Source organism: Bombus impatiens, unplaced genomic scaffold, assembly GCF_000188095.3.
Source record: "Bombus impatiens unplaced genomic scaffold, BIMP_2.2 scf_0127, whole genome shotgun sequence".
Taxonomy (NCBI): Eukaryota; Metazoa; Arthropoda; class Insecta; order Hymenoptera; family Apidae; genus Bombus; species Bombus impatiens.
The window spans coordinates 122352-128338 of record NT_176546.1 but is presented as its reverse complement, the minus strand read 5'-3'; positions in this window follow the sequence as shown (position 1 = coordinate 128338).

The following is a 5987-nucleotide window of genomic DNA, read 5'->3' as shown; positions in this document are numbered from 1 at the left end:
GCGATTCGCGCGTCTTATCGAGCCACTCGGCCCGCTGCTGAGGATGGGGCTACTTCCGATCCAGTCGATCGAATCGATGCTCCTTATCTGCGTACACAGCAGCTCTGGTGGAGAGCTCTTTCGCTCGAGAAACAAAAACAACCTAACCCTTTGGGAATTATGCGAGAACGTCGTACGTTTGTTCGTTGCACGAACTTGAGTGTCGAGAGCGAGTAAATTGATGATACACCGGTAAAGAAAGCTGTATCGGTATTTTGCATATTGTCGCGGTGGATATTTGTTCTTTTAAGGAGAAGGAGAAGTAGCTGTTGGAAGTAGGAAAAATTGAATTGTATAAAAATGCATACGCTTTAGCCTTGGTAAATATAGCGCGCGTTATTTCAAATAATTGCAATAGCATTTATTTAGACAATAGTATCGTTCTATGGAGTACTTGAGTAAATTAGAATTTATTAATAAATCAATTAGAATATCATCTTAAAAATGCTATATTTTAGTTAATTGAAGGAGTATGTTATAATACGCCACGTATGGACGAAATGCGTTAATTGAAAAAGTTATTTTGCTGCTACTGGACTATCTTATACAAATTGATGCATTTATGTTTATGGAAGATATTTTGTTATCGTAACGCTAACATGACGTAAGGTAAGAAACGTAGAGACATTACAATTATCCAAACTATAGGAAAATATGAAGGAAGAAACTTACTTAGTTATGCTACCTAATATAGGGTAAATGTAAAACATGTAGAAATTAATTGTATATACAGAGAAACCATCGTATGGAAAATGGAAATTTCAGTAGGAGAAGAAAAAATACATATTCCAAGGAAAGTAGGAAGAGTATGACACAGAGAATAGCCTAGAATACTTTATGAAAGAAAAGTATAAAGAGATAGTGATTATCATATAACAAATCATTAAAGAATACAAATGTTGGTTATATTTTATAGTAAATAAGAGACAGAATAGAAATTGTAGAAAATGCTCTACAAATATACTTACATTATAACTCTAAAATAAATGTATCGGGATCTTAAGAACACTCTCACGATAAAAGACGGTATAACGTATACATAATTATTATGTCTATTAAATAAAAAATGTGTAAAAAGAATATTACAAAAGCAATAACAGGATTCTTACTTGTATTACTATACGCATAATTGTAAAATTCAAAATTTTTATCGAAACACGTACAAGCAGAAATACAAGTGGAATAATAGTAGCATGCCACGTTTTACAATATTTTTTATTTCATTTCACTTAATCATTGATAGAAGACTTTTCGTAAAGAAACCACGCATAAGAACGTTTGAAGCCAAGATTACAGTGTTTCTCCTTTTTTCGTAAAGGAAACGGACCGACGTTTCTGGAAAGACTCCGGCACGTTTCGAAAGATGATAATTACGCTTTTACGGTACACGGCCAAATCTACATTGTGTCTAGGAGGCGAGTTCTCTCGCGGTAAGACGTAGGAAATCGCGCAATACTTTTAGGCTCCCCGGTACACACGTTGCGAAAAAGTGAAATGTATTGTACCATTGCGTTTCCATTGTTGTGTTCAGAGGAGACGTAAAACGGGGCAAGGTTGAACCTCTGATTGCCTGAAAAACTGCCACATCGTACGAACTAGTCCCGAATTTTTTAAATCTTACTTTAATTTACACGTTCTCATAGCTCGCCACCCTTGATCCTTACATCTGAATCTCTTCCACTCGATCGAACATCGACACATCAGAAAATTGGAAATTTTGGTAGAACTTCGAACGGACAAAATTGCGTTAGAATATTTAATCAATCGTTGAAACGAATGAAAACTTGTATCTTATTAACGATTGCTGGCTACTGGTGATATAAATACATGACGATCTGTGTCTTTACCATTGATTATAAATTATCACGATCATTCATTCTCCATATTTATTTCGTAATTGTACAAGAAATTTCTTTTATCGTAGTCGATGTTCGGGTTCCTATTTGGACACGTGAAGAAGCAAGATTGCCTCAATACGAATGAAGATTATCAATCCAAGAAGCGCAGGAAAAACTCGTGGAGTTACCGATTAAAAAGCGAATCAAATCACGTCACGTGGAAATACCAATTCACGACTCGAGTCGAATTAACACCGATGATCTCTTCAAACATGGAAGTATACCATTATAATAACAAGCTAGTGCATACGTGTACAAGATTACGCAATCGTTGGCATCTGCAGCCACCTCGAGACTATCAATAGTGGGACGTTTGCCAGGAACACAAGGAACAGGTAGGATCGATGGTTGAATTACACCGATGAAATGAAAAGGGAAGATGGTCCGTGGCGATAAAATTACGCGTACGAATAAAGAGTGAAGCGATCGCGTGGTGAGGTGGTTCCAAAATGACTGGCAGAAGCGTCTGAATGGGTTCTGGTTGTCCGGACGTGGTCGATCCATGGCATTCCACCAGAGCCGGTGCTCACGGTGACGAGCAAAAGAGCAACGACGCGTTTCCCATTGTGAAAAGCTGCGTGGTACGGTTGTGTTTCCTCGAGGAGGGGCCCGGGGGATCTCTGACCTCCCGTCTCCCTTTATACGTCTGCTTTAATTACGTTTGTCATTTCGTGGCTGGTGTCTCATTACGAAGAAAGTTCGAGGTTTAACTCGGCTGCTTGCGAACCTAGGTGGCCTCTTTCTGGTAACGGCACTAACCAACCCAACCAGACAGCCAACAACAACAACGACGAAGGAAGGAAGGAACGAAGGAACGAAGGAACGAACCGACCGACCGACCAACCAGTCATGAGCCCCCTTTTACCTTACGTATAGCCCTCCGCGTGCCTCTCTTCGCATCGCCGCTCTAGATCTTCGGATAAGAGCGAACACCATTTTAGCGGTTCCTTACACACCAGACATCCGTTCCCTTCCTATATATACGTGGCTACGGGAGAGCTCGTTGCATTTTCTCCGCGCGAATGTGTCAAGCGACTGGGAAACAGACAGAGACGGAGAAGGCGGATCGTGGAAGGCGGGTGGAAAGGGAGGGAGGGAGGGAGAGATGGCGGGCAGAAAAGGACAAAGAGGTCGAATGGAACGGGAAAGGAAGAGAGGAATCGGGGAGTAAGATATAGGCGCGAGAGGAAGAGAGAAAGAGAGACAGGTGAAACCGGAGGGAGAATCGTGGTGGTGGAGCGAGAAAGACAGAAAGATATGGGCATGTCAGCCGAAACCTTCTAATCCCACGTACAGGTGCTTAATTCGTTACGTGAGAGCGGAGGAAGCAGAAAACGGGATACTGTACCGTTTTCCGTGATAACGAATAAGGGTTTCGTCGTCTCCCTCTCTTTCGCTGCCTCCTGCTTCTCCGTTGCTCTTCAACCGTGTAATTAAACATCGTGTCAAGTATTCGCTACGAAGCGACAACGTTCAAGATACACGGCTGCTACGAAAAAATAGAAGATGGACGCCGTAAAGCGTAAGAGACTTGAATGCTTCGCGTCGATCTTTATGACGTAGTATGTTTTTACGACGGAGCCTCGAACGAACACGGAACTTTGATAGTTGTCTTAGGTGGATATCGGACGGAGACGTGGGGAACGGGTCACATCCGGGTTAACGTAATTACAAATTAATTTCGTTTTATTAAGTAGCTCGCGGTCGAGCAACGCACGTACGCGCCGGCTTATCTTCGCCGCTCGCGGACGAGAAGCACCGTATTCGGGTTAACTCTGCATTTAATTGGTGGCTTAACCGTATATCCACGGTTTATTCGGTACACCGTGAGAAAAAAGATATTAATTTTTCACGAGTAACTAGAATTCCCGCAAGAATTTGCACTTTATGGAAACACGGACAGATGAAGATAACGCCGGTAATTGCGTAGTGCCGCGGTGGCGGAGAGGATTATTCGAAATGGTTTACTTCGTAAAATATGGTATACCGTGGATCGTTGCCTCCGAATACTTCAGTGACCCACAGGTGTGTACGAATGGAACTGCCTTCCAGTAACTGTATCAAAATCTATGAATATTCATGGCCAATCATATTCATATTTCTTATTAATTATCTGCTGTTACTATGATTATATTACAGATAATATCGTACAGATCTCACGTTGATAGTAACAATATTCGGTTTTCGTCGAATATCGTGGTCATTGATGTTTAGCTACATGTTATTATTTATTATAACATAGCAAATATTATATGTAATACGATTATACCGCACGCTCTAAACACAATTTACCAATTTCAATAATTCTTGATGCTGTCATAGTCTTTTCGTAAACAAAGAAGATTCTACGTATGTATGGAATGGCTTCATTGTTAAACATATTCGCGGTGAATTATAATCATCATTCACTCCTATTCTTCCTTTAAATATGCATAATCACAACGATGCTCTGTTTAAGCTAAATTTAGATGGTATTAATTTTAAATAGCACATCGTCGAATCTATCTTAACAAACGTTATTATTCGATGAATAAACGTCTATAGTAACTTTTCGAGAAATAAATTAATACTCGCATAAAATTATTCATCGCAAGAAGATGACATAAATAATCATAAATTTCAAGATTGACACTAAAAAATTATGTATTATTATCACTTTCTTTTGCTCCTCGTTTAATGGATTTAATTAACAAATCGCGACTTTCTATATAAATTCGTATTTCTACGAGTACAGCTGAAAGGATCTAACCGAAGTAAAGATTTCTTCCATCCTCTGCATATTACGTCAGGATTTTACTTTGGAAATTTGATATATTTTCGCGTATTACGTGTCATCTTTTACATTTACTAATAAATGCATAGAGATTCACTAATCAATATATCTCGCGAGTGATTCGCGTAAAATATCGGAATTTTTCTAATTGTAAGTTCGTGCTGAGAAAAGCCAATCGCGATTTGCGTACAAATCGCCAGGTCGGTTAGTTGATCGTACATAAAATCTGGCTTTGCACTCTGATAAGGGATCCCCGTTTACGTGTGCGTCTCTTCGACTCGAGCACACGCAAATGTGCAAGGTTTCCCCGTCGTGTATCGCGCTTCTTTTTCCTTCTTTCGCTGTTTGCACGCTTCTATCGGTTCTCTCCCTCTCTTTTTCTCTCTGTACTCTCGTCTAAGCGTGTACACGCGCACGCAGATGCCGCGTGTCGATGTGGGTAGGGTTATTAGCCCAGAAAGCAAGGCCCCTGCTTCCGGTGTAGGCACTTTAGTTCGAGAGTTTCTTAACCCCTTCTTACACGACTCCTCGCTGGCCTGGCCTGGCCTAAGACTCTGCCCCGGCCTGGCCTGTTGTCGGTTGCGGGTGGTAGAACGCCTCGTCGAGAACCGACTCTTCGGTCCACCACGAAACTCTCTCTACTTGCATTCGTGTAGACCGCGTACGAACGTGCGCGGATCGTAGGGTAGGTAGGTCGGCTCGGTGGCGAACCAAGCGATTTTTCCCGTGATCTAAGCTGCACCTTACCGAGAACGATCGTAAATTTCGCGAAACGGAGAGCACGACTCTGACTCGCGACCTTGCTTATCGTAAGCTACTATGATACCGGTTCGTGTTTCGCCATGTCGCTTTGGGATGGTCCGTTAATATATAAGCGGCTCGCAGGTCAAAGTGGTTAACTCCAATTTTTGAGATGTTTGAAATTTTAGTGCCGATACATTTGTTGCGTGTGATCGATGCTTATCTAATATAATCACACGGATTTTTTCTACTTTTTGTTTCGTGGAATTCATCGATTTAGCGAACAAGCAGCGCATATAGGGCGGTGGAAGAAAGAATTTACGAGTTTATAGTTTTCATCCGACAGATTAAAAGATATTTAATTAACCATTTACTTTTATATTTAGAAAAGTTCAATATCGTGTCTTTGTAACGTTGAACGTAGAATAAAAACAGCTCTGAGCTTTCTTTATGGGAACACATACATTTAAAGACCTCAGTCCATTTATCAATGGCAGAAAATTCATTCGTAAGTGTCAATTTAATATTGAAACACA